The sequence below is a fragment of the Lygodium microphyllum genome, chromosome 7 (assembly GCF_053477565.2).
Source record: "Lygodium microphyllum isolate KBCC chromosome 7, Lygodium_microphyllum_v1.1.10, whole genome shotgun sequence".
NCBI lineage: Eukaryota > Viridiplantae > Streptophyta > Polypodiopsida > Schizaeales > Lygodiaceae > Lygodium > Lygodium microphyllum.
Window position 1 is genome coordinate 122891164 of NC_141141.1, and position 27414 is coordinate 122918577.

The 27414-nt window shown below is 39.3% G+C and overlaps 1 long non-coding RNA gene and 1 pseudogene across 1 annotated transcript; one reads left to right on the forward strand and one right to left on the reverse strand.

The window, feature by feature from the left end:
• Positions 1-1769: 1769 nt before the first annotated feature.
• LOC148033903 (uncharacterized) lies at positions 1770-6595 on the forward strand. Its single transcript, XR_015691390.1, has 6 exons — positions 1770-3615; positions 4159-4290; positions 4378-4778; positions 4864-6035; positions 6131-6232; positions 6328-6595. It is a non-coding gene; the product is annotated as an uncharacterized LOC148033903 (long non-coding RNA).
• Positions 6596-8891: 2296 nt separating this feature from the next.
• LOC148033904 (uncharacterized) overlaps positions 8892-27414 on the reverse strand; it is a 53530-nt pseudogene continuing 35007 nt past the window's right edge.

Consider the following 27414-nt stretch of genomic DNA (forward strand, 5'->3'; position numbering starts at 1 on the left):
ACACACACACACACACACACACACACACACACACACACACACACACACACACACACACACACACACACACACACACACACACACACACACACACACACATGCATTAGATACATTAGTTCTAGTAAATGGTGATCATATTTATTTGGATTTCTCATTATACATCACATAATTCTAACACATGAAGCATCAATTTAGAGATATGGTCCTTTGGAAATCACCAAAAAGTGTTAGGCTAAGTGGATATCAGATAGAGACTCTTATTATTTCAAGAACTTGATACACCAATGAGTTAACTACATCTCTCTTAGTTGGCTCATACTCTTGCTCTCAACCATCTAAGATTCCTCTCATCAAACTCATGAGAGTAAGAAGCTACGAGATTCACAGGTTTAGTAGACTCACCCACTTATCTCTAAGACGAAACTAAGAGATTCAAAGATGTATAGCCTTACCTAGTTACCTTCAATACCTTGTAGTTGAGAAGCATTGAAGGGTCATTGCTAATAATCTCATGATTCATGTGTTGGACTCCTAGATGTTGCTCATACTCTCTTTCTAATCCTTTTCTTTTAGGTGAATTTTTATGGCTAAAAATATGGGTCAACAAATCATATAAAAATTAGGGCCCAAAGGAGAGTGATGAAGCAAGAAAGTGACTTGTATTATTATTCAATTGGTAAAAAATAACAGGTCTTGAAAGCTTTTATACTTGTCCATGTATTATCCCCTTTTCCATTATTTTTTGTCCTATTTTTCATCCTTTGCATAAACAAAGATTGCCTGAAAAGACAAATGCATATACAATAAAGTATTGGAATTATTCAAGTGTTTTAGGATCCTCCCCCTACTTACTCTGGTACTAGAAGGTCTAGAGGGATTGGAATATTTGGCACCTTCTATGTTTGGGTTGTGAGAACTTTGATCATCCCTCTGTAATGCTCTTGAGCACACGTGGATATCTCTATCTCTTCACTTAGGCCTTGTGACTCTTCATCAATCTTCTCCATGGGAAAATCTACTCATCATGGTTTTACATAATTAGGTGGTTGTATCATAGCTCCATGGCTAGTGTGGGACCTTTCTTTGGTGGATGGAAGTTGATGCTGGATGTCGTGAGTGTCTCTAAGGGTGTTATCATCTAAAATTTCATCTCCTTGAGCTCTTGATTACCATATAGTATGCATACTTGAGATGCTCCACTAGAATTTCCTTGGCTTGCTTAGATAACTATACACTTTAATATCTCAACCAACATTGCATTGTAGAGAGGATGGGAATCGGGGCAAAAAATAAGGGACTCCATGGATTTTTGGTTTGTAGATAGGTGGGTAAGTGTTTTGCTAATCAATGGTGAAGATTTTAGAAAATTGGGTGAATGTTAATAGAAAAGTCTATTTTTGAGCTAATTTTATGCAATTTTTAGGTCAGAATACATAAATCTATATATGTGGGCTATTTTTTTGTTTTCAAGCCTTAAAAATTAGCCCAATGACCTTAGGGGGTTCACTATATATATATTCTCTATATAACGTGCGTTCATGGCCTATTTATAAATATCCTAATTTGTGAATTTTTCTTGAATAAAACACAGCCCTTTTCTATTCAATCTGTAATTAACCCCTTTTTATGACACCCTTCTGTATGTAAAAATGTATAAAAATGGTGTTTTAAAAACCCCTTATTTTGAACTCACGTTATATATACATATATTCATGAGTGACCCCCCTGAGCCAATGACCAATAAAACCCCTAAAAATAGACTTTAGGCTAAAATTTACCCGTTATTTTTACCTTCACGAGAATTTAATATTTTGTTAAACATCATGTTATATAGAGGATGGGGCTAATGATAGTTTAACTTTAATTTTGTCCATACTTCTATTGTATGACATACTAATAGAGAAGAAGTCATTTTGATAGAGATCATAGTCCATGCAAATGACATGCTTAGAAAGCTTTCTCCTTATAGTGGCTCTCTCTTTGTTGAGTACTTGCTAAATCTTTGGCCATTTTACCAAGAAATGACTTTGTTTCCCTTGGCCCCTTCTTTGATTCCTCTTCTATACTATTATCTACTTCTATCAAATGGTTTTCTTCACCTTCTCATTTCCCATCAATACGTTAATCTCAGAAGTTTAATTTCGAGTCTTCTCATAATTCTATTGTAGTGCTTCCATTTCCATAATCTTTTGTAGTGCTTCCATTTCCTTAATCTTTACTCAATTATTTTATCACATTGGTTGCATCCTCTAGTTTTTTTTTCTCCTACCACGAGTTTTCAAATGAATTACTATTGCATATATTCTTGGCACACTTTCTTTTAATCATCTAGTTGAAGTTGGAGATCCTATTGCCCCTTGATAGCTTTAGCCTTACCTTGCTTGTACTCTCCACACCAGCTTTTAAGTGTGATTACACTCCTCCAAGTACACTATTTATCTTGTTGGTATGGCCTCAAGGATGCAGCCTATGAAATTGTGGTAATAGGTCACCATGAAGTGATTGTTATAGTTTTCTCTATTTTCTTCTTCATTTTCATCTTGGTTACTATTGAGGGCCTTCACCATAGAACAACCAATTAGTAACCCAAATTTAAAGAAAGAAAAATTAAATAAGAAATGACATAGAGATAAGAGGGAAGAGAAATAATTGAGAAACCATGCATCATATAAGATCTAATGTAATCTCTCCCAATGCATGGGTGAACACCTCCCCCATACTTGTATTTATAATAGTCAATTGGGATTTTGTGCTCAAAATACATTGAAAACATACTTTTTGATTCTCACTTTTCTTTTTCTTGCATGACTTTATTTTTTATACCTTCATCTAATAATTTGCTCACCACAACACTAAACACATTAGTATCGTTCCATTTATCTCTCACATACTCATTCATGCAATAAGTCATGAATCATGTAGCAAATAGACAAAATATACAATGATTAAACTAATTTACATTCCATAAATTTTGATAAAATATCATAATATATATAATTTTGTAACGTACCAATGTTGCTAGCCTTCATCATAGAATAGCTAAAATTTGATTTAAAAATAGGAACATAACAATTTGCAAATGAGAATATGAATATACAAAACTTATATGATGTTGGAAATAGGGCGCAGACAAATAGTGATATTGGTGGATCCATGATGGAGGAACCTCAAGGATCTAGAAGATAAATTTACCCCACTCCTTGGTTGATGTTTTTTAAAGTAATAATAAATTTATGAAATACATTCTCAATTAGTAAGGATCCTCTACCACTACAAGGATACAGGAGTATAGCGACATCCATTTCCGACACAAATTAGCGGCATTGCTATTTGCATCACAAATGCGACACAAATAGTGATGATACTTAGGCAAAAAAAAGCGAGCCGAAACTCGAGCGTGGCATTTTGCGTGAATGAACAAAAGAGGGAGTGACAGGGAGAGTGAACTTCATCTTGCGTTTGAGAGGGAGAGGGAGAGAAAGAAAGAAAGAGGGAGAATGAGAGCTTATCATTGCCGCCACCGCTATTTGCGAAGAAGAGGAGGAAGTGTACGGATAGCGAAGAGGAGCCGCCGTCACGAAGAGGAGTCGCCGAATCAATCCTTGGGCCTTTGCGGTGAGTGTATTGTTCCCTCTTGCTTTGTTTTTGTTTTTTCTCCTTTTCTTTTGCTTGTTTTTGTTAAAATCATGTGTACTGAGAGACAAAGAGAGGAAATGAGAGAGGGAGAGGAAGAGAGAAAAAGAAAGAAGGAACGAGAGAGAGAGAGAGGGAAAAAACATTAAACATAATAGAGAAAGAGAAAAAGAGAGAGAGAGGGAGGGAGAAAGGAGAATGAATGGATAAAAAACAAAGAGAGGGTAAGATCATGTTCTTTAATTTCTTCTTTTCTTGTTTGTAGAAGTAGTAGTAGTTATATAATTTCTTCTTTTCTTATTTGTAGTGGTAGTAGTAGTGGTGGTGGTAGTAGTCATAGTAGTTCTTTGATTTCTTATTTTCTTATTTTTAGTAGTAGTAGTGGTAGTATTATTAGTTCTTTAATTTATTCTTTTCTTGTCTTTTTTGTGGTAGTAGTAGTAATAGTAGTAGTATTTTGGAAACTTGCAAAGTATTATCACGGTGGATTACCGTAGCTTCTCCATGATCCTATTCAATGTGCAGTGGTTCAAAGTGGTACTTGAAGGAGCTGGAGCAACAATTTGATGAGGTCCATATAGATTTCTCAAAATAGATTTCCAAAAAATATGGACGGATTTGTGTGACACATTTATGTTGCCGGCCCATTGTGAACAGGTGCATGAACTCATGTTTTTTTTAATTTTATTACGACATGGTACCTATCACAAAAGTTAAATCTCTCTTGTGCATGATTTTGAACAGGTAATTTTCTATCCAAACCCCTGACAACCTCAATGGTGGTATGTTATACCTTCAGCTCCCCAAAGTGCGAGAGTATATGATCAAAGCGATATTCGGAGGGTAAATGAGGACAGTATGCAAATATAGGGGTCAATATTGCAAGGGGTGGAGACCACCGAAAGCTTGGAGCATGTAGAGGATCCAAAATCGGGTAATAATGATGGAAATACAGGAGTCCAATAATTCTTTGAGAACGAAGTGGACTCATCCTTTTGTGGTGACATGTCTATTAACCTTCCAATGTATGCGGAGTTGTGTCAAGAGATTGACATGGGACCAAAGGGATACTTCAGACTTGGAGCATCCACCTACTCAATTCGTTGAGGAATTTCTTATATGGATAAATAAGATATGCATTTCAAGTAAGATCATTTTTAAAGATTTATATTACCGTGCTTTTTGCTTGATTTATATTGATTATGATAACATCAACTTTTGCCTGTGCAGGTGACCTTTGTGGATATTTAGATTAGCACGATGAGTCTAAGGATGAGCGATGAGGAGCTATAGGAGATCTTCACGCATATGTCTCCAGATCAGATGGCTCAATTAAGAGATATGGCGGCCCAAGAGCTCTCTCGGACACCATTAGGCCATTCTGTTAGATCTACTTTGGTGCGCTCTAATGCTTTAGTTTCCAGTAGACAAGGACAAATGCCCCCCTCCCCCCCCAGACACACACACCTCACATGGTTTTAATACCCACATTAATAGACAAAACCTTCATGCATAGCTAAAATTAAGCTGGATTATATATCAACACTCCAGACTTGGACTGGACGGAGGGAGTGGTTCTGGGGGATGTTGCAGAGACATGGATGTAGTGAGCCCACGGTCGGCTAGGGATACATGTGCTACTCCTCACTCTTGTGGCGGTTTGAGAGAGCTTGGCTCAGGTGGTTGTTGTGGAGGTACGATGCAATGTCTCTGTCTCGTCATTCTGCTAGAGTTGCGTCACCTATGGGATTTGTCTTACCTGTGGGGACGTCTACTCCAGTCACTCTAGCTTTTGCTCAATCGTCTGTAGGTGGCAATCCTATGGGTGCTACTCCGAGAGATACTACCCTCGTAGTTACACTAGATGTATAGGGATCTCCTGGATATGCCTAGGAGAGTGGTCACAAGTGGGAGAGGATACATCTTAGGCATATCCCAGAGGGATATGGATACCTTGTACATGATAGGACATGAGCCATCATCATGAATGATGAGGGGAGGAGGGTGATGGCTCGTATGAGAGAGTTGTGCCAACAAGTTTTTCAACACAACGTATGGGATAATTGGAAGAACATACGGGAGGGAAGCAAGGACTACATAGTAGCATCCTTGCATGAGGAGTTTTTGGTACGTGCCACAGCAGATAGGTTTCCACAGACTGGATGATGGAGTGCATGTGTGTGTACATGTCACACAGACGATTTGACGCATGCAAGGCACTTAAGAGTGAGGCCTCAAAGCCCAAGTGGCTAGACGCAGATGTCTGGCACCGACTCAGGGAGGAGGCTATATATTCTCTAGGACATTGAAGGTAGTAGCGTGAGGCGGCACAGGCACGACTTGAGGCAGGAGTGGTCCATCATCTTGGGAGTGACGACCACAAGACATAGCTGGAGGACTTTGTAAGTTTTTCTTTTGTTCTGCTTGCTTATTTTTTTGCAATATCCCTTGTATTGACAATCGTCTTTCTAACAGTTGTATTTTTTTTTCTTTGTAGCATTCCATTACAAATTGCGATCCCACCGGCCTAGAGACTCGATATATAGAGAGACATAGTCTCACTAGATTGATTGACCGATTGTATGGACATGGTGGCCTTGTAAGTCACTCATCTTTCTTGTCCATAGTTACTAATTTTAATTAAAATACATTATTGTGTGGTGGATTGATGTGTAGTTGTTTCTTTTTTTGCAGAGTCCGTTCGATGCTCCTTTGCGGCGAGATGAGGTATCGAAAGGCGAGGATCTATAGCTCGTCCTTGGATCTATGGAGCACACATGCTCTTCTTTTTTGGTCATGTAATTTGTGTAGGCATTTTCTATGCACTATGTATCTTACCATGATTGTATCGTCACTTTCATTACACGATCTTGTATTTATTTTATGTATCAGTCTTATGATTCAAGTACACTTTGCCTTCATTTAGAGGAGCATTGTACACATTATTGAAACTCTTTTGTATGGCCCAAATAAACAATTTTTTTTCCCTATTATCGTGGCTATTTTACTGCACACGTCGCTATTAGCATCGCAATATGTGTCACAAAGCATCTCTATAATCATCGCTATCTGCGTCGCTATCAACTTCGCATTTTGGATGCTAATAGCAATGCAAATAGTGATGCTAATAGTGACTCTTCTATGGTGTCACTAATACTGACACTTTTTTGCAATGACGGGGGAAATTTTCTTTATGAACATTTTTGTCACTTTGAACGTCAGTATAAGGAATGTATCTTGTAGTGTACTCGCGAATAGATATGGCCACTTTTTGAATAATCATTAAATATTTGAGTATTAATAAACAAAAATCCAGTCATAACCCACGTGCTTCTTTCTAGAAGCATCTAAAGCTTCTAAGGGGGGGCTTTATAAGCCCCTTTTCCCCCCCTGATTTGCCTTGAAGGGCCTTCATGTGGTCCTTAAGCCCCTTTCCCCCCATACAAGATTCCTTCTTAAGCCCCTTTCATACCCTTTGTCCCCCACACAAAAATCCACTCAAAAGGGTCTTCTACACCTTTTCCCCCTTTGTTTTGTGGGTCTTCAAAAGGCCTTTCAAAGTGAATACCCCTACCCAGGATTTAAAACCTTCCTCGTGGGTTTACCCCTGCCCGTGAGAATCCAAAGCCCTTCATGTGCCTCTTTTAAGTTTTTTTTCCCCCCCACCTAAAACCCCCTCTTCAAGCTTATACACCCCTTCCTTTTCCCCCTTTTTTTCCCCCCTTCATTTTTCACACCTAGGGCATCCTTAAAACTACCTCCTAGATCAAATGAAAAAGCCCATTTCTATGGCTTTAATAATTAGCCTTACCCTCAAAGGACTTTAAACCCCTCCGCGGAATCTAAAGGCCTTTTCGAGGAAACCTTCTACAAAAACCATTTTCGAAAGACGGTGCAAGCTGTCACAAAGGGGAGCTACGCGTGCAAAAGGAGATGGCCAAGGTCATAAATCTACATCCAAGACGGAAAGGCTGCATTCGCGATGGCTCCTAAGAAAGCCCAAGGTGCAATCGCAGGAGGATCGTCTCCTAGCATGCACGTGGACATCTGACCACAAGTCCAGGCTTTTCTTCCTAATTTTTATTTTACGTCGTTATAATTCAATTGTGCGTGGATGATTTTTAGAGATAGGATGCATTTTTCGTCTTAAATACTTTAGTTAATTTTGAAGAATTAGCTCACGACGGAAGAGTTCGGTCATTAGTATTTTCGATAAAACGAACAAAATAAAGTAAGCAAAAAATTGATATGCATTTCTAGTAAGTAGTTTTATGCATTTCAATAAATTGAAATTTGATTAATGTCCATTTTTACAAACCAAAATTATGATAGTACACGTCAAAGAAATAAACCACATATTGCTTTATTGAACATCTTTTTCGAAATAATTCCTAAAGGAAGTTGCTAGAAATCGTAGGAAATTGCTAGGGTTGCATGAAGAAGATTTTACTCCTGGCAAGTGGCCTAGAAACTTAAATCAATGAAAGAGTGTGTAAGTTCTGCATACGACAAATTCATTCGGAAATGAAAGCAGTAAAAGACTGCATGTTTTAGCATGAATCTTGTTTGCATGTTATAGAATGATTAATTGGAATTAGGCTATAACCTAACCTATGCTTGATCTTAAACCGAAAAGTTAGGATTTGAAAATCAACTTACGCGTAGACAATAAGTCATGTGGTTATGGAAATGATAGCGTAATTATCTTAAAAAATAGATAGGTTAAATTGGCATAAAACTAAACACCTAAACCCGCGGAGTACTCGTTTAGAAAAGGGTTAATTCAATGCAACGTGTCCCAAGGAACTGACTAGGGTTAGCACGTTGAAGACATTGACCTAGTCGCACGTATTGCCAAAAAACTAGAACTCCTATACCCTAAATACTTGCCCACATTTGCGGAATGTAGGGACAGTAGGACATACTTGCAAGAAGTTATCTAGGGTTTCCTAAGAATATCTCGCTAAAAGGATGAAACTCGAAACCCTAGGAGTGACAAGTCGGCCTAATGCCATCAGGAACATATTATCTCATCCAATGGAAGAGACTAACAAGAAGAAATCAAAATTTTGATGCGAAAGTACTCTATATTGTTTGTCAAGTAAAATACATGAAGTCCATGTTCAGAAAAATCTGAAGTATCCCTTAATCAACTTTGCATCTAGGTGTTTGAGATCAGTATTGGCTTTAGCACATAGACTTGTTAAAATCTGCTGGATAGTAATCCCTGAAAAAGCTGTACATATTCAGCTTTACTTTCAGATGTTCAAGTTCAGTTTTTCCATTGTTGCACTTGACTCATTGGGTATTTTAGCATCTCCAGTAGTAGACCTTTCACTTTCTTGGATGTCATTTGCATTTCGTACTGAACCATGCCCTGCACTAAGACTTTTGGGAATGGATGTTGGATGCCCTTTAGATGTCAACACAGTTTCTGGCTTTATTTCTTCAGGTTTCATCAAGCTGGCAGCACCTTTGTTGCCATCCTCTGTTATGTTTGCAGGAGCAAAACTTCTCTTCAAGAGCACCGTTCGAGAGGATCTCCTTCATTCCCTAGGGATAGTGCACTTGTCACAGTTGCAAGCTTTTGCCTGAGATTGAAATTTTTTGGCAATTATTATGCCGTACATCGTCTACACCAACCAAACTCTCCAAGAACAAGAGAAGTCCTGCCAGAGCAGAATCTAACTCATCATCGAACCAGCTCTCGATTGGAATGCCATTGTCAACCTGGAACCCAAATGCCTGAGGAGAATTGTCAATTATAGCCACCTTAGCTAGTCACGGCCCAGCACACACAGATCCTTCATATAGTTTCCATTAAGATAAACACATGAATCCCGAAACATACGATGTTGTATCAGGTTTTTTTCTTCGGATCTAGTATATTCAATAATTGCTCTGCATATACACTCTGACTTGCAGTAAATACTATAATCTCAAACATTTGAGAAACTTTCTCCATGAATATTTGAAGATGAGGTCTGTGCCTCACATATACAGTATACTCTTAAGAATTGAAGCTCACAGGGAAGGTGAAATCAGCATTGTCACAGTGCTCCAATGTTGAGTGCACTAGCGTTTCATCCAAATCTAATACAAGAGTGATAGGTGGAGATCGCCGTGACTGTTTTTGAAGCAAGAAGGGTGAGCGACCTGGTTCCTCAAACCTTCACGATCTGCTTTTTTTCCATTTCAGACGTACCAGTCTCAATTAGTTTTCCCTTCTCCTCTTTTAGCTGAGCGACCAAAAACTCCTCTTTGACAAAAATAACTCTAGTTTCTTTACACCCCATAGGAGATCTATGCACCAACTTTAATTTTGACCTTAAGGACTAACGTAGGGTATCTTTGGAGTCATGAATTGCCCCATTAACAACCAGCTTTACGATGATTTGCGCACAAACTTCGACTTCAGCCTTGAGGATTGGGTGGCAAAATGCTCCCTCGGTGCTTCACTAGTGTTGTCAATAGCCCTGTTGAAGGATTCCTTTACTCGCCTAAGCAGCTTTTGAGAGACTTCCTTCAACTCTATTTCATTAGATGATCGGCTTCCACAAAGCTTCCTTTGATTCCACAATTCCCTGCACTTTTCTTAGAGATCATCATTGAAATTATCAGCTTGATAATGTCCTTTGGCATCAGTTTTTTCATATTTTTCTAACACACACACATCATGCATCCAAACAGAAACACACACACACACTAGCAGAATATATACATTGGACGCGGGTTATCGTAATGCATCAATCACACACAATGAATCACACGCGAAAAAATAACACAAATGCACAACAAAAGAAATGGAGGTGTATACGGCTCGGATGCGCAGTAGCACGACAGCGCTACTTGGAGCAGGAGGATGCTTGGGTGCTAGGGGGGCTCTGGCCGTAAATCCTCGCTTTCCGGACCCTGCACAAGAGGCTAACGTGACTCGGGATTGGATCTCAAGGCCTGCATACTAGTCTACCATCAGAATCTTGGATTAGTAATCCCCGTGGATTGTTGGATCGCCTTCGGGAGGATTGTGGATAAGCCTATGAGCTGGACTATGTATTTCAAAGTTAAATATGATAACCTGTTAACAAGGAACTTGTTTGACATTGCTTTTCTATGTCAAGTGCTATGATTATGTGAAGGAACCAGTGCCTAACGGGCTAATTAAGGAAGTTGATTATTACATGTACAACTAAATGTGTTAGGTAATTAAATAACTAAAAAAACCTGAGGAAAGTGTAGAGGATGGGCCATGGGTCCATCCTACGGATGGGTGGTCCTGGTTGGTCGGGAAATTTTCTCAATCATTATGTTTAGCCAGAAGATCGTTCAAAGAATACGAACAACAAGAGCGTTGACCTAGAGTCTAAGATAGAGATGATCCCGATTTACGCTGTTTTAGGGGAACGGAATGGGACTATGCCTTATGGAAGAGAGTTTGAGCTTCGCATCCCTCTCATTTCCCATTCTCCTTGAACCAAGTGCAACATGAATCCGCTTTGAACTTGGCGTTTATGCGTAAAGTAGTTCGCTCAGGTTCGATGCTAGTTGCCGTTAGAAAATGACCAATAGGGAAAACCCTAATTCAGGTCGGTCCTAAGTGGGAACAGCCGGAATACTTCGGCTACATGGCAGACGTGGAAAGTTCTAGATTGCAAACCCCATAACATTTCATGGGAGTGCTCGGCGGAGCCTTCTAAACATCCTTTCTGATGGACTGCTAAGACGTGTCCTGAAGATAACAAGTGGACATATTACAGTTGGTATCATAGCGAACCAACAACGGAATTGTTTTTATGAAATCTTAATAAGATGAAGTAAACCAAATGTTTTTCTTCCAAAAATTTCCTTACTTTCAATGCTATCTTGTAGAATTACCAAGCATGGAACATGTTCTTAGTATTCCAAGTCATGTTTATGACTGCGATGCATTCCCCGGATTATCGACAAAGGGTTGAGATGATGAACATCCTAGAGCGTATCTATAATCCATCACCTTTGTACATGGAACAAAGATGGATAGGTGCCTCAGGAATCTACTATATAGCTACCCATCAGTTTGCATACCTACAGACCAATCTAAAGAGGATCAAGTGGTTGGAAGACCTAAAAGTCGTGAAGCTGTTCATTTTTGTGGAAGCTCACATAAATTTAACTTTACATATTCGAGGTCAGAGGGTTGAACTGAACTCATATGTATATGAGGAAGTGACTCGTGTAATCCCCACCGATAAGATTAAAGTGTTGGGGTGCCATGAGAAGAATGGGTTCCAAAGGAAAGGATACCCTGAACTTCCAATGACTTACCGATTCTTGAAGATCCATGACCCGAAACCATACTATTATCCAGTTCCTATAGATAAATGCAATACAACATTATTCTCCCCAAATTAAATGTAAACAGTTGGCTTATCATCGCAAGAAATGTTGTATTCCGAAGGGGCCATGCCCATATAAATACAATAAGACTTCCTTTTATCAATGTCTGTTTGTGCATGAGAATTGATAAAAGTTAAGTGGTTAGATTGCTTGATTGATAGTGGAAATCAAAATGAAATATAAATCGTAACGATTATCGATTAATAAAGAAACCTTTATCTAGGCACAACCCCAGGTGTACAAAATCCCAGTTCGGCTCCTACATCAAGTACTGTTATAATCCATGAGAAGAAGTTTCTTCTCAAGCAAATTAAGCCACCCGAATTTGACGGGAGAGGCAGGTCAGTCCAAGCATATGCTGAAATTTGTATTGAATCCATAGAGGATTACTTTAAAGCAACCGGTACTGCACCCGCCAACCAGGCTATGCTTGCCAAGCTAAAGCTCACTGGTGAAGCCAAGCTTTGGTGGAAGCAATGGTGCAGAGATCAAGGGATCGTGGAAGGATCCGTTACCTAGGAGAAGCTGAAGAAAGCCATGCATGAAAGATACTTACCACCTGCATATCGCATGTAGAAAATGAATGAATTCTACAAGCTAAAATGGCTGGGACTCACTCTTGACGCATACTATTCTAAATTCGTCTCACTTCTTAAGTATGCGCCACAGATGGACATGACATAGCAGGTGTCAAAGTTTTGTGCTGATTTAAATCCACCAATAAATACCCGTCTCGAATCTATGCGTCCATCATATTTTCAGGATGCACTCATTCGAGCTGCACCTATAATTCAGGAGGTGTAGGCTAGACCAAGAGATAACAAAACTTAGTCTTATAATGACCCGAATAGAGGAACATCCAGGCCTCAAATGAAGAGAGTTCAAGGTCAAAATCAAGGACAAAGAAAGAAAGAAAGGACTAATAATGTCCACAACTTTGTCCCTACTCAAAGCAATGGCCGAAACCTCCGCTGTTTCCACTGCAATGAGCCCGGACATTTCAAGAGGCAATGTCCCAAACTTGGAGGAGGACATTGCCAAGCACCTTTCCAAGGAACGGACCGTGGTCAGGGAGCTGCTACCCGAGGCAGAGGAAGAACTGCCTACGTTGCCAATAGGCAAATGGTTAAAGAAGAAGAAGATCCGACCATGGAAGCAGAGTTTGAAAGGGTGACAGTCCATGCCGCTCTTCATAAGAAAGGGCCGAATCGCCAGTTCTCACTAATTCAGACACTGTCGGACTATCAAGGTAAAAGTTTCAAGACCTTGATTGATTGTGGTAGTACACATTCCTTTATCTCACTAGCTTGTGCAAAAATATTAGGAATAGCCACAGTAGATGCACCTGTCTTGCTTGTGGAATTGGCAAATGGTCGCAAGGTTACCTATACCAGGAAAACTGCTAAGGTGGAATTCTTTCTGGGAGGAAAGATGACTTCAGTCAAATTCAGAGTCATGAATTTAGGTATCCATGAGTGTCTACTCGGAATGGATTGGCTTAAGCCTAATGACGCCCACATTCATTGTGGGAAGGGCAAAATTTCCTTTCGAAACTTTGAAGGGGAATTCACACCTCAACGAGAAGCAGGGAAGCCAAAAATTCAATTGGCCAAAGCATCTCAAATTATAAAGGGAGTCAGAAAAGGACTACCTGTCTACTTAATTAAGCTCAACAAGTTAGATCAGAAGCAAGAGTCTAGTGAAGGACCTTCTTGGCTAAAGGAATATGTGGATGTATTTCCTGAAGAATTAACAGAACTCCCGCCTCAAAGAGAAGTGAATCATGAGATTAAGCTAGTACCAGGATCTACGCCAATTGCAAAGAGACCTTATAGGATGTCTATACCAGAGGCAATTGAGTTGAAGGAACAACTCAAGCAATGCTAGATCAAGGCTACATTCGTCCTAGCAGTTCACCATGGGGAGCTCCAGTACTATTCCAGAAAAAGAAAGATGGAACACTTTGTCTATGTATTGATTACAGGCGGTTGAATCAATCGACTGTCAAAAACAAGTACCCTATTCCTAGAATAGATAAGCTTCTTGATTGTCTTTAGGGTGTGAAGATCTTCTCCAAGATTGATCTCAGGTCTGGTTACTATCAGATAAGGATCAAGGAAGAAGATATCCCAAAGACGGCCTTCAATACAAGATATGGGCACTTTGAGTTCCTAGTTATGTCATTCGGGCTTACGAATGCACCTACCACCTTCAATAGGTTAATGCAGGATATATTTAGGCCATATCTTGATGACTTTGTGCTCGTCTTCTTTGATGACACTTTAGTCTATTCTAAATAAGAAGAAGATCATGAACCCCAGCTTCGGATTGTCCTTGAGACAATGAGGTCACATAAGTTGTACGCTAAGATGAAGAAATGTGCATTCTTCAAGCGTCAGATTGAATATCTGGGATTCATCGTATCAGCGGAAGGAATCTCAGTAGACCTAGTGGAAGGAATGCTTTGATTGCAGCACCTCTGACGGACTTACTGAAAAAGCAAACATCCATTGCATGGTCAACTCCCGAACAAACTAGCTTCGACAGATTGAAGCAAAGTTTGGTATCAGCACCTATCCTAAAGCTTCCAGACCTCAGTAAGGAGTTCGAGGTAGTAACTGATGCTAGCGCACTTGCCTTAGAATGTGTACTCATGCAAGAAGGTCATCCTGTAGCCTACTCTTCAAGGAAACTGAAGAGTCATGAGAAGAATTATGCTACCCATGATCTAGAATTGTTACCTGTCATCCATGCTCTAAAGCTTTGGAGACACTACCTATTGGGTAACAAGTTTACACTAGTAACTAACCATAAGAGTCTCAAGTGGATCTTTACCCAGAACGAGCTCAACATGAGGAAACATTGGTGGATTGAAGTGCTGGAGGAGTATGACTTTGAATCAAGTACCGACCAGGAAAAGAGAATGTAGTTGCCGATACATTCAGTCTCGTAAGGCATTCCTTAACTCATTAATCTTGCAAAATCCATCAACAGCTAGATCTCTAGCCACAAAGGTATCCATGCCAAACAACCCAATACTTGAGTTAGCTAGAGAGGAAGCATACCATGATCCAGCCTATCAAAAGATGCTAAGGGAGATCTCTATCAAGAATCAGGATCAAAAGCTGCAGGCTAAGTATCATGAATTCTCTATCAATAATGGACTTGTCTACTATAGAACGAGGCTGTGTGTACCGGCAAGTCAATCACTTAAGAAAAAGATATTGTGGGAAGCTCATGATTCCCCTTTCTCAGGACATCCTAGCTATGCCAAGATCCTCAATGCAGTTAGGAAGAGCTATTATTGGGAGAGGCTTAAAGGTGACGTTCTCAAATATGTCACCAAGTGTTTGTCTTGTTAACGTATCAAAGCCGAACATGTCAAGATACCAGGGAAGCTGCAACCGCTTGACATTCCACAAATGAAATGGGAATTCATCAGTATGGACTTTGTTGTTGGCCTACCCCAAATTCAAGGAGGATACAACTCCATCATGGTCGTGGTTGACATGCTTACTAAGGTTTCACACCTTATTCCAATAAAGACAAACTATAGAGCATCTGACATTGCAAGATTGTTTATCAAGAAGATATTCAAGCTACATGGGCTACCCAGAAGAATCATTAGTGGTCGTGATTATCTCTTCACATCACACTTCTGGAGAGCTATCTTTAAAGCCATTGGGACTCAACTCTGCTTTAGCACAACTTACCATCCCCAAACAGATGGCCAAACAGAGCGAGTCAATCAAATCATCGAGGATATGCTTAGGGCACACTGCTGTCATGAGCCAAAAAGATGGATCCAATACTTGCCTTTGGTTGAATTTGCCTACAATGCTTCTTACCAATAAAGCATTCAGATGACCCCTTTCCAAGCACTATATGGTCATGACTGTCGAAGTCCCCTAAACTTCTCAGATCCAACCTTGAGGGTTGAAACTTCAAGGCAGATGTTGGAAGAGATGGATGATCAAATAAAGTCAATAAGACAAGACATCCAAGCTGCCAAGGATAGACAAAAGGCATATGCAGATTTGAAGCGTCAAGCTAGAATCTTTGAGGAAGGAGATATGGTCTTCATTTGCGTACGTCCAAAGAAGAGTTCCCTATTCGTAGGAGATTGCAAAAAGCTAAGTCCAAGGTAATGTGGACCGTACAAAATCCTTAAGTGCCTAGAACACAATATTAGTAAGTTTGGGAATCTCCCAATTCCCATTTTTTGAATACTAAAAAGGTGGCACCCGGATAACATGCCTATAAGTTTCTCAAAACCATATGATGTGACCTATCATTGGAAAGCACTTGAAAAATGGAATCTATTGAGCTATAGAGCGCTCGATTTGGAGTTATAGTGTTCAAGTTATGACAAATCCAAAGATTTGACCACGTGTCCTAAACTTATGGAAAATTCCCATATTCCCCAATATGGTGTTCTAGGACCTAATGCTTATAGACTACAACTCCCTGAGAACCTAAAGGTTCATAATGTATTCCATATCAGCCTATTGAAGAAGTATGTACCTAATCCTAACCATGGACTTGATGACCAACAAGTTGTAATGCCTAGTCAAGGAGTCCTTGAACTAAGGCCTGACAGGATCTTAGATGTTAGGGAGAGGCAACTAAGATCCAGAACCTTGAGAGAATGCCTTGTCCAGTGGAAAGATTATCCCGAAGAGAATGCCACTTGGATAGATGAAGTCACTCTCAACCATCAATATTCCCAGTTTATCTCGAGATGAGGACATCTTGATTCCTCCAAGGGGGAGAGAATGTAACAATTCCGAAATAAAAACATGCATTCCGCATACGAATCCCCTCTTAGGAGGCTATAAGGTTAGGATAATGATAAATTTTTTTATTATTCCCCTTATCCCCCCAGCCAACTGTCATGCTGGAGGGGAGGGGAATAGCAAGTATGATCAAGCTCCTTGATGGAGCTTGTAGGGGGGTGGATCCCATGTGAAATGACGCTGGGGGAAGGAGGATTCCCTCCCCTCACCTATTTAAACTGTAATAGAGGCTACAGGTTAAAGGAGAGGGCTGTTGTGGGGCAAAACAAGATGCCGCCCAGTCACCATTGCAGCTGCCGCTGTAGTCCACCAACCCTTGCCCACATCGCCACCAGTTGAGAAGGGAAGTGCGGTGTGGTGAGTGAAGGAGGGGAAGACTCCCGACGCCGCCGTGAGAGGGAGAGGAGGAGCCGACACGCTGTTGTCGCTACCAGTCATAACCCACGTGCTTCTTTCTAGAAGCTTCTAAAGCTTCTAGGGGGGGGCTTTCTAAGCCCCTTTTCCCCCCCGATTTGCCTTGAAAGGCCTTCATGTGGTCCTTAAGCCCCTTTCCCCCCATACAAGATTCCTTCTTAAGCCCCTTTCATACCCTTTGTCCCCCACACAGAAATCCACTCAAAAGGATCTTCTACACCTTTTCCCCCTTTGTTTTGTGGGTCTTTAAAAGGCCTTTTAAAGTGAATCCCCCTACCTAGGATTTAAAACCCTCCGCGTGGGTTTACCCTTGCCTCTGAGAATCCAAAGCCCTTCATGTGCCTCTTTTAAGTTCCCCCCCCCCCCCAACCAAAAACCCCCTATTCAAGGTTATACACCCCTTCCTTTTCCCCCCTTTTTTTTCCCCTTCACTTTTCACACCTAGGGCATCCTAAAAACTACCCCCTGGATCAAATGAAAAAGCCCATTCTCGTGGCTTTAATAATTAGCCTTACCCTCGAAGGACTTTAAACCCCTCCGCGGAATCTAAAGGCCTTTTCGAGGAAACCTTCTACAAAAACCATTTTCGAAAGACGGTGCAAGCTGTCACAAAGGCGAGCTACGCGTGCAAAAGGAGATGGCCAAGGTCATAAATCTACATCCAAGGTGGAAAGGCTGCATTCGCGATGGCTCCTAAGAAAGCCCAAGGTGCAATCGCAGGAGGATCGTCTCCTAGCATCCACGTGGACATCTGACCACAAGTCCAGGCTTTTCTTCCTAATTTTTATTTTACGTCGTTATAATTCAATTGTGCGTGGATGATTTTTAGAGATAGGATGCATTTTTCGTCTTAAATACTTTAGTTAATTTTGAAGAATTAGCTCACGACGGAAGAGTTCAGTCATTAGTATTTTCGATAAAACGAACAAAATAAAGTAAGCAGAAAATTGATATGCATTTCTAGCAAGTAGCTTTATGCATTGCAATAAATTGAAATTTGATTAATGTCCATTTTTACAAACTAGAATTATGATAGTACATGTCAAAGAAATAAACCGCATATTGCATTATTGAACATCTTTTTCGAAATAATTCCTAAAGGAAGTCCCTAGAAACCGTAGGAAATTGCTAAGGTTGCATGAAGAAGATTTTACTCGAGGCAAGTGGCCTAAAAACTTAAATCAACGAAAGAGTGTGTAAGTTCTGCATACGACAAATTCATTCGGAAATGAAAGTAGTAAAAGACTGCATGTTTTAGAATGAATCTTGTTCGCATGTTATTGAATGATTAATTGGAATTAGGCTATAACCTAACCTATGCTTGATCTTAAACCGAAAAGTTAGGATTTGAAAATCAACTTACACGTAGACAATAAGTCATGTGGTTATGGAAATGATAGCATAATTATCTTCAAAAATAGATAGGTTAAATTGGCATAAACCTAAACACCTAAACCCGCGGAGTACTCGTTTAGAAAAGGGTTAATTCAATGCAATGTGTCCCAAGGAACTGACTAGGTTTAGCACGGTGAAGACATTTACCTAGTCGCACGTATTGCCAAAAAACTGAAACTCCTATACCCTAAATACTTGCCCACATTTGCGGAATGTAGGGACAGTAGGACATACTTGCGAGAATTGATCTAGGGTTTCCTAAGAATATCTCGCTAAAAGGATGAAACTCGAAACCCTAGAACTGACAAGTCGGCCTAATGCCATCAGGAACATATTATTTCGTGACTCCATTCGATGGGTAAATAGTCCCATAGTTGATGCGACACTTGTATAACAAGTGGTAGAGTCGCATGATCTTGTGATTTGATCACAAGGGAATGGCCAATCCCTCGGAATGAGGTTGGCAGATTCTTACGCAAGTTATCTTGCAAGAGGATGAATAATCGTCCTAATATAGTAAACGATGATAGTAGTTGGTGGTGGAAACAATTGAGCTCTAAGGAGACCAACAAGAGAACATTCTTGCTACAATTGTGGCAAATAGGCACATGGTACATATTTTTTCCCTTATCCAAGAAGAATTGCAGAAGATGCTTGACTTAGACCACACTAACAATAAGTTACACCTTCTCAAGAATAGCCTATCACTCTTGCTCTATCTCTTTTATGAAACCCAACACATGCACAAATTCTAAGACCTCCAACAATATCCCAAACACCAACTCTAATTCCTCCCTTGCTATAAGATCGTACTTTGAACATAATTGGTTTGAAGAAGAGGTCATATTATCCTCCATGCAAGATAGGGATCAAAGATTACCCATTAAGAGAGGAAGCCGAGTCCTATAGTCTAATCAAGGATGTGAGTTCATAAAGACCAAGACTCACATAGCTGCAACTACTGCATCTCTCACCACAAGTGCAACAACAATGGGGTTGTATGGTGAGTACAAGAAGAGCAATGAAGAATGTGGGCTTAATGAAAGCCCAAGGCATTGAGAACGTGTTATCAATAGTAGAGGCTAATATCAAAGGACAAAGAGTATCCAAGGTATATGTTGCTGGGGGTGCACAAATGTCTGGGTTGAGTGATAAGCTAATGCATCATTTGGGTCTAGAGATAAATAGAACCTTTGGTTTTAAAGAGAAAATAGCAAATAATATTTCTCTTAACTATGTTTATGTGATAAAAGGTGTGACAATTACCGTATGTGGTATTCAAGTGGAAGTGGATATATATGTATTGGCATCCAAAGAGGAGGGCTATCCAAACATACTAGGAAGACCTTGGATCATTGCTGTAAAAACAAGGCAATATTGAGAGATTAGTAGACTCATGTTGTGACCACAAGGATGGACTGTTGTGTACAATCTTAGGAAAGGGAGACAATAGGGTATAGAGTTGGAGACTTCAAAAGATGATTGGAGCTTAGAGCAATGCTCCTCATCCCAATGAAGAGATGTCTAAAGAAGAAGATAGTGGTTGATTAGAAGTTATAGGAGTTATCCTAAAGGAACCAACTAATGGAGATGAGTCAAGAACCTCAATGGAACCAAGTGAAGAGAAGTTAGAAAATATGTTGGCTAAGGATCTCAGTATAAAGGAGAAGGAGGATTACATGGTAATGTTGAGGAAGCATACCACTTTGTTTATCTCTAAGTATGATCACATTTTAGGAGTAACCATTGTGGAGTCCCATATCAACTTGAAGTCAAATAGTTGACTCTTAATACACAAGTTGTGGCGCTTGGGGACCATATAATAAAATGCACTTCTAATGAAAGTAAAAAGCTATTAAAAGTAGATTTTATCTATCCAGTGGAGGATTCTAAATGGGTTTCACTAGTTGTGGTAATACTTGAGAAAAATGAAAAGTGAAGGGTTTCTGTGGACTACAAACCACTTAAATGTAGCGACAAAGAGGGATTAGTTTCCTCTTCCATTTTAAGATGAGATTCTCAATGAGGTAATGAAAGATACACAATTTGATGGATATTCCTTGGAGATATTTTGCATATAGGGTCATGCTATTTGGCCTCACCAATGATGCTGCTATCTTTCCCTATTTCATGAACTTTTACTTCCAATCTTTTTTTGGTAAGTCAATCAAGGTGTTTATTGATTACTTCTATATCTATAGTTCACACAATCTCCAATTGGCTAAAGGGGATGAAGGACTAAGTAAATTAGCAAAAATGGATGGGAAACTCAACATAGATAAGTTTTGCATTGGGAATAGAAAGGTGATCTTCCTAGGCCATGTGGTGTCAGAAAATGAAATTGAAGCTAACCCATAAAAGGTTTGTGATCTCTTGACACTACAAGTTCTTATGTCACTTATAGAGGTAACTTTTTTCATCCAGAAGGTCAAGTACCTAAGTTGATTTATCAATCTATTAGTACAATCGGTCTTGCCCTTGTAGTGACTCGCTAATGTAGAAATACTTGCTTAGAATGAAGAGAGTGAATAATACTTTAAACATTAGAAGATATCCAAACATCTCCTCCCATTATCCTACCACCATGTTGGGAAACCATGATTTTTATGTGAATCCTAGTGTCTAATCAAGGTCTCTCGGAGTAGTAATACTACAAAAAGGATCGAAGGACCTAAGAGTGGTGATGAAAACTCATAAATTTACATGGAACCATGGAGAGAAGAGCCAAAACAAACATGAAAATCTATCTATAAATATTTCAAAGTACAAGTTTATACAAAGGATGATAAATATATCTAAGGAATACTATATGGATAGGGCCTACATGGATCACAGGACCAAAAGCTCATCCTGATGCAAAGGAGTGTCGAACAGAGTCTACAAAGTGAAAAATTAGACATTAGTCTACCATACATAGTGCATGACAAAAAAACTAATGTCTATATAAACAAGAAAGAGGATTGACTTACTATTGGGCCACTATATGTATACAATCTATCGATAAGTGCAATGAGACTTTCTCTCTACTTATCAAGTCTCCAAACTTATGGGATTGTGATTCGTGATGGTGTGATGGAAAGAAAAGAGAATAACATTGTTAGAAACAAGGTTATTAGTACAAAAGTGATATCCAAGTAAGAAAGCCAAAATAACTAAAAGAAAACTTATAATGTCCTTAAAATAAGTCCTATGGTCACCACTCCCTAGATGATACATAACCCCTACCTTCAATTGTACTATTGCTACCTCTCACTACTATTTCCATCATCTTAGAGAATCTGTAGTCTTCCCCTTGAGTCTCCACCAATTCTCTACATCTTAGCCACTTGGTCTTTGAGGTGCCACTCTTGATTGCCTTGTGTATATTTGATCATCTATGTGATATGTATGCATTCATACACTCTATCATCCACCCAATGCAAAACCTCTCTGTCATTGTAGGTACTGAAAAATCTTCATGCAAAGATGCCACTATATAGTTTTCATGGTATTCAATTACATATCCTAAGAAGGCCTTATCAATTGTAGGTGAGATTGATTGTAACTTACCTTACAGAGTACAAAGTTGACTACCATGAAAACTCTCTAAGATGCCAATGCTTTGATCTCTAGTCGGCGAGCTCTACACTAGCCTCAGATGGAGAAAGTATTTTTGGGAGGTGTTGCGGAGATGTTGATACTATGACCCCATGGTTGGTTCGAGAGAGGGTTGCTACTCCTTGCTCTTGTACCACTTCCAAAGAGGGTGGCTTAAGTGGATGTTGTGGAGACATCGATTATGTAGCATCTCCATCGTGTCAATCTAGTGGACACTTGTCACCTCCAGGATTTGTCACATCACTTGTAAGGACATCTACCCCCATGGCTCTGGGTTTTTCTTAGTCATCTCCAAGTGGTATCCCTATGGGTACTACTCTTAGAGATACTACCCACATAGGAACACCAGATGTACAGGGGTCTCCTAGTTATGCCCAAGAGCATGGTTGTAGGTTGGAGAGGCCATACTTTAGACAAATCCCAATAGGATACAAATACCTCGTAGACGACAAGACAAGTGCTTTGATCATGAGAATGATAAGGGAAGGAGGCCTTCTTCATGCAAAGATGCCACTATATATGATAAATTCTATGAATAAGATTCTACATGATAATATCCCTAAGCTTACAATTCCATTTCTTGATGATATGCATGTTATGCAAAAGAAGAGAGGGAGAAGATAGTACTTGCAGACACTTTGTTACCATCATATTATGGATTATGAGAAGATCTGTCTAGATTAGAAGAGGTGAGGTGAAGTTAGCCTTATCACAGCTAAAATCACCTTTTCGAGTGAAGGAAGTACTTACTCTTAGGCATGTTGGGATACTATGATAGGAGACCTTCTCCTACTAAATTAGATGCCATAAAAAAGATTGGGAACTTTTTCTCTTTAGTATCAGAGGAGGTTTCTTGAGCATGTGTTTGTAATATGATCTAGATTTTGCACTCTATACATACTGCAAATGTATTGCATGATCTAGAATTTGTACTTTGTACTTATTGCAAATGTATTGTATACATATTGCAAATGTATTATATCAATTTATTTGAAATGAATAGAAGTTATTTTGGGATGAGAAGCATTCTACATGTTTGAGAAATCCAAATAGATTAGTGTAGTTTGCTTTGACCCTCAAGAAGGTAGACTATATATATATGTGAGGAGCCTACTGTGATTATAGTACTGGATACTATCCTATTAGGATTGGTTAGGTGGGCGATTGGATAGGATAATGAGGAGAGCCACAAGTATACTATAGGATTTGGAGTGGAAGTCTTGAATGAGAGACAAAGGAGGTACCCACATATTAAAAGAGATCTTTGGTGATTTGTGACTACTCTTAAAAGTGCAAAAACTAATAATTTATTGGTTCTTCTGTTGTGGTTAAGACCTAATTGTTTACCTTTATTGGGGATGATCACCAATTTCTCTACATCTGACATTGCTATTCTTTGATGGATGGCATACATAAATTCCACAAATTTAGAATTTACACATATTAAAATAATAAAACAAAACTTGATTCCTAATACAATAGGACAAGATTAGAGGAGAAGAGGTGGTGTACCATTGAGAGTAGTATGCGAATAATTGTACGTCATGAGAGAGTTTCATGAGAGCCTATGGTTTGGACATAGAGGTGTATGGGCTACATACGAGAATATCAAAGAACACTATTGGTGGAAAGGGATGTACAAGGATATATCTCACTTTGTTGAGTCATGTAGAGATTTCCAGCTATACTCTTCAGTGCGGCATAGAGATGAGTTATATTCCACTTACGCAATACATCTGCATTATAAGTGGATAATTGATCTAAATACTATATTTATTCATCATTTGTAGATGAGATACATTATTCTAGCTATAGAAGACATAACCAACCAAGTTGAGGGTAGAGCCTTGAGGACCAAGGCTACCAATGTAATATGCAAGTTTTGCTTACGAGATCCTTTGTAGGTATGGATGTGTTAGTAAGATGATTGTAGATCAATGTAATTTGGATGCAAAAAAAGCTAGGGAATTCTTCTCTAGGCATGGTATCAAGCTCGCCTTGACTTTTGCATATAATCTAAAAGATAATGGAAAGAGTGAAAGGGGACATCCATCTATCATGAAGGCCTTAACCAAAGCTTGTGGTGGAGAGATTCGGGATTGGGCAAGGATGTTGCCATATGCTTTATAGCTAGATTGTACTACACAGTGGTACCACACAATTTATGCCTACTAAGTTGATGTATGGGAAAAAGTGGGCGATAATCACAAAGACTTGTGCACTTACTTGGAGTGTGTTGCCTTGGCAGAATAATATATCCAAGGAGGAGCTCTTAACTCTTTGCATTCGTTAGGTTGAAAGAAGACTAGAGGATATACAAAAAGCAATGTAGAGGCTTAAAGAAGCAAGATTTTTTAATAAGAATAGGTTTGATAATAGGCATAGACTACGATCTAGAGCACTGGTGTCATAGGGTAGTGTGTTTAGCTACTATCTGATAGGGGATTTTCTTCATAGCAAGACTCCAAATACGGTCATTCAAGTACTCAAAACTATTAGAATAACCTCGACCCAAAAGTGAACATGGACAGAATTATGAAAATCTTTTCAAAATAGCCAAAAATATCACTTTTTTTCAAATACATCACTTTTTTATATTTTTGGATTTGGACAACTTATAACACATAAGATAAGTCCTTGCATGTATTTTAATCCACCGAAACTTATTATTAAGTTATTAGAACTTAATAATGGATATTTTATATATTCTCTACAAGGAAATGGGACGATAGTGATGGAAATTTTTATGATAAAAATTAGTGGCCTCGCTATTTTATCAATGTGGCTATATGCACCACAAATGTAAATTTGCAATGCTAATAGGGACATATAGTGATACTTTTACATTTGTGATGCTAATACTGACGCATATAGTGATGCTGATAGCAACAAAAATAGCAATGCCACTCTGAGAAAAAAAACGTGCCAAAAATTTGAGTGCAGCATTCGTAAAAAATGTTTATGAGAGAGAGTGAAAGAGAGAGCAAGACAGATCACCACTTTGAGAGGGAGAGGGAGAGAAAGAGGGAGAGACAGAGTAGGAGATCTCACCAAGCCACCATTGCCGTCGATGTCATACATAAAGAAAAGGGAGAAGTGCACAAGGAAGAAAGAAGGGCACCCATGAAGAGGAGACACAAAAGAATTCATCTTCGGGCCCTTGAGATAAATACATTGTCTCTTCTTGCTCTATTTTTGTTTTTTTACTTTACTTTTTTTGTTTTTCTTTGTGGTAATGAAATGCATTGAAAGAGAGGGAGAAAGGGAGGGAGGGAGGGAGGGAGAAGAAGGAAGGGAGAGGAAGAGAGAAAGAGGGAGAGAAAAGGGGGAAAGGTAACAAAGAGAAAGAGGAAAAGAGAAATGAGATATAAGAAAAGGAATAGAGGAGGAGGAGTAAGAGAAACAATGAGGGAGAGAGGGGGAAAGAGAAATAAATAAAGGGAAAGAGAGAAAGAAAGAGAGAGGGAAGTCGAGAAAGAGAGAGGGAGAGAGGAGGAGGTAGAAAAGAAGGGTGAGAAAAGAGAGAGAGAGAGAGAGAGAGAGAGAGAGAGAGAGAGAGAGAGAAGGGAAAGAAAGAAAAATAAAGGAATAAGGGAAAGAGAAAAACAAAGAGAGATGGGGAGAGAGGGTCATTCAATATCCTTGTTTTTTGAGTTTTTTATTTGCTATCTTTAATTTTGATTGTAAAGAGATACATTGAGCGAGAGTGGGGAGGGAAGGAGAGAGAAATAGAGAAAACATGGAAGGAAAGGAAGAGAGAGATGGAGAGAAACAAAGAGAGATAGAGAGGAAGAGAGGTGGGGAGCAAAATAGAGAGGAGGATAGATAAAGATGGATAAAGATAATGAGAGGGGGAGAGAAAGGGAATAGAGAGAAGTACAGAGATGGGGGAGAGACAAAGACAATGAGAGAGAGAGGGAAAGAGAGAAACAAAGAAAGATAAAGGGAGGCAAACAAAGAAAGGGAAAGCGAGAGAGAGAAAGAGAAGCGAGGAGAGAAATAGAGAGGGGATAGATAAAGATAGAGAGGGGAGAAGATAGATCAAGTGAAGAATGATGATGATCATGACATCCAAGTTCGTGAGGCATATCTTAATTAGTGTCTCCCATGTTCTCACACTTAGTGCAAGCTCACAATCAAATGAAAGCATCACTTGTTCATAGACCACATGCGATGCTTTGGAAAGTTTCAATTAGAGATCATTGGTCAATCTCAGACTTTGAGTAAATTGTAAAAAACGTATGTATCAATCATGCTTTATATTCACAAAGTAATTGAATATCACATACAAAATTATTAGTTGTGCCTTGGAAATGTCTATAGAGAAATAATGCTCCATCTCAAGGAATGCACCTACTATGGCCTATCAAAAGAGTTCGTGGGCATGCGATTGATAGAGTGCCCAAGCCAATACACCCATTAGAGGATACATCGTAGACTACACCGTCTATACCAAAGGAGACATTAGACCTTTTCAAATTTCCTCCAATCTTGGAGCCTAAGGTGGAGGCAATGATCGATGCATTATTGCCCATGGATGTCAAACCATCTGATCTACTAAGAGAGGAAGCACCCATACCATTGTATAATGGATGCGGAGTATCTCACTTAAAGATGTTTCGATACATTTTACATTGTGTTGAGTTTAACTCAGTTATAAAAACTCTTTTTATGCTCTTCAAAGGTGCTTCGTTTTTTTTTTCAAGTTGCTCAAATATCACATATTACCACTTGGAAACACGATGCCTGAGTCTCATGATGATGCACGATTGATGTTATGAAAGCTTGGTATGGACTACAATAGCATCCATGAATATGTCAATGATTATGTGCTATTTTGAGGAGACTAAGGGAATATGGAGACATGTGCAAAGTGGGGTGCTCATAGGAGGATTTGCAAGGACAAATCGTCCCTCAGAAGGTTCTCAGATACTTTCTACTTATATCGCATATATGTCACATGTTTTGTACATCAAGCATGGTGACCTTGACAACATGACATGCACAAAATAGATCCACACATGGAGTCCAACAAATATAAGCAAACTCACATGCATGGAGCCACATTGACTCCATCTTTCCAAGTTTTACACGAGAGCCAAGGAATCTTTAACTTGGTCTTGCTATGGATGGCATGAATCCATTTGTTCTTCACTCAACTTCTTACAATGTGTGGCATGTAGTCCTTGCAAGAGCTGGATTT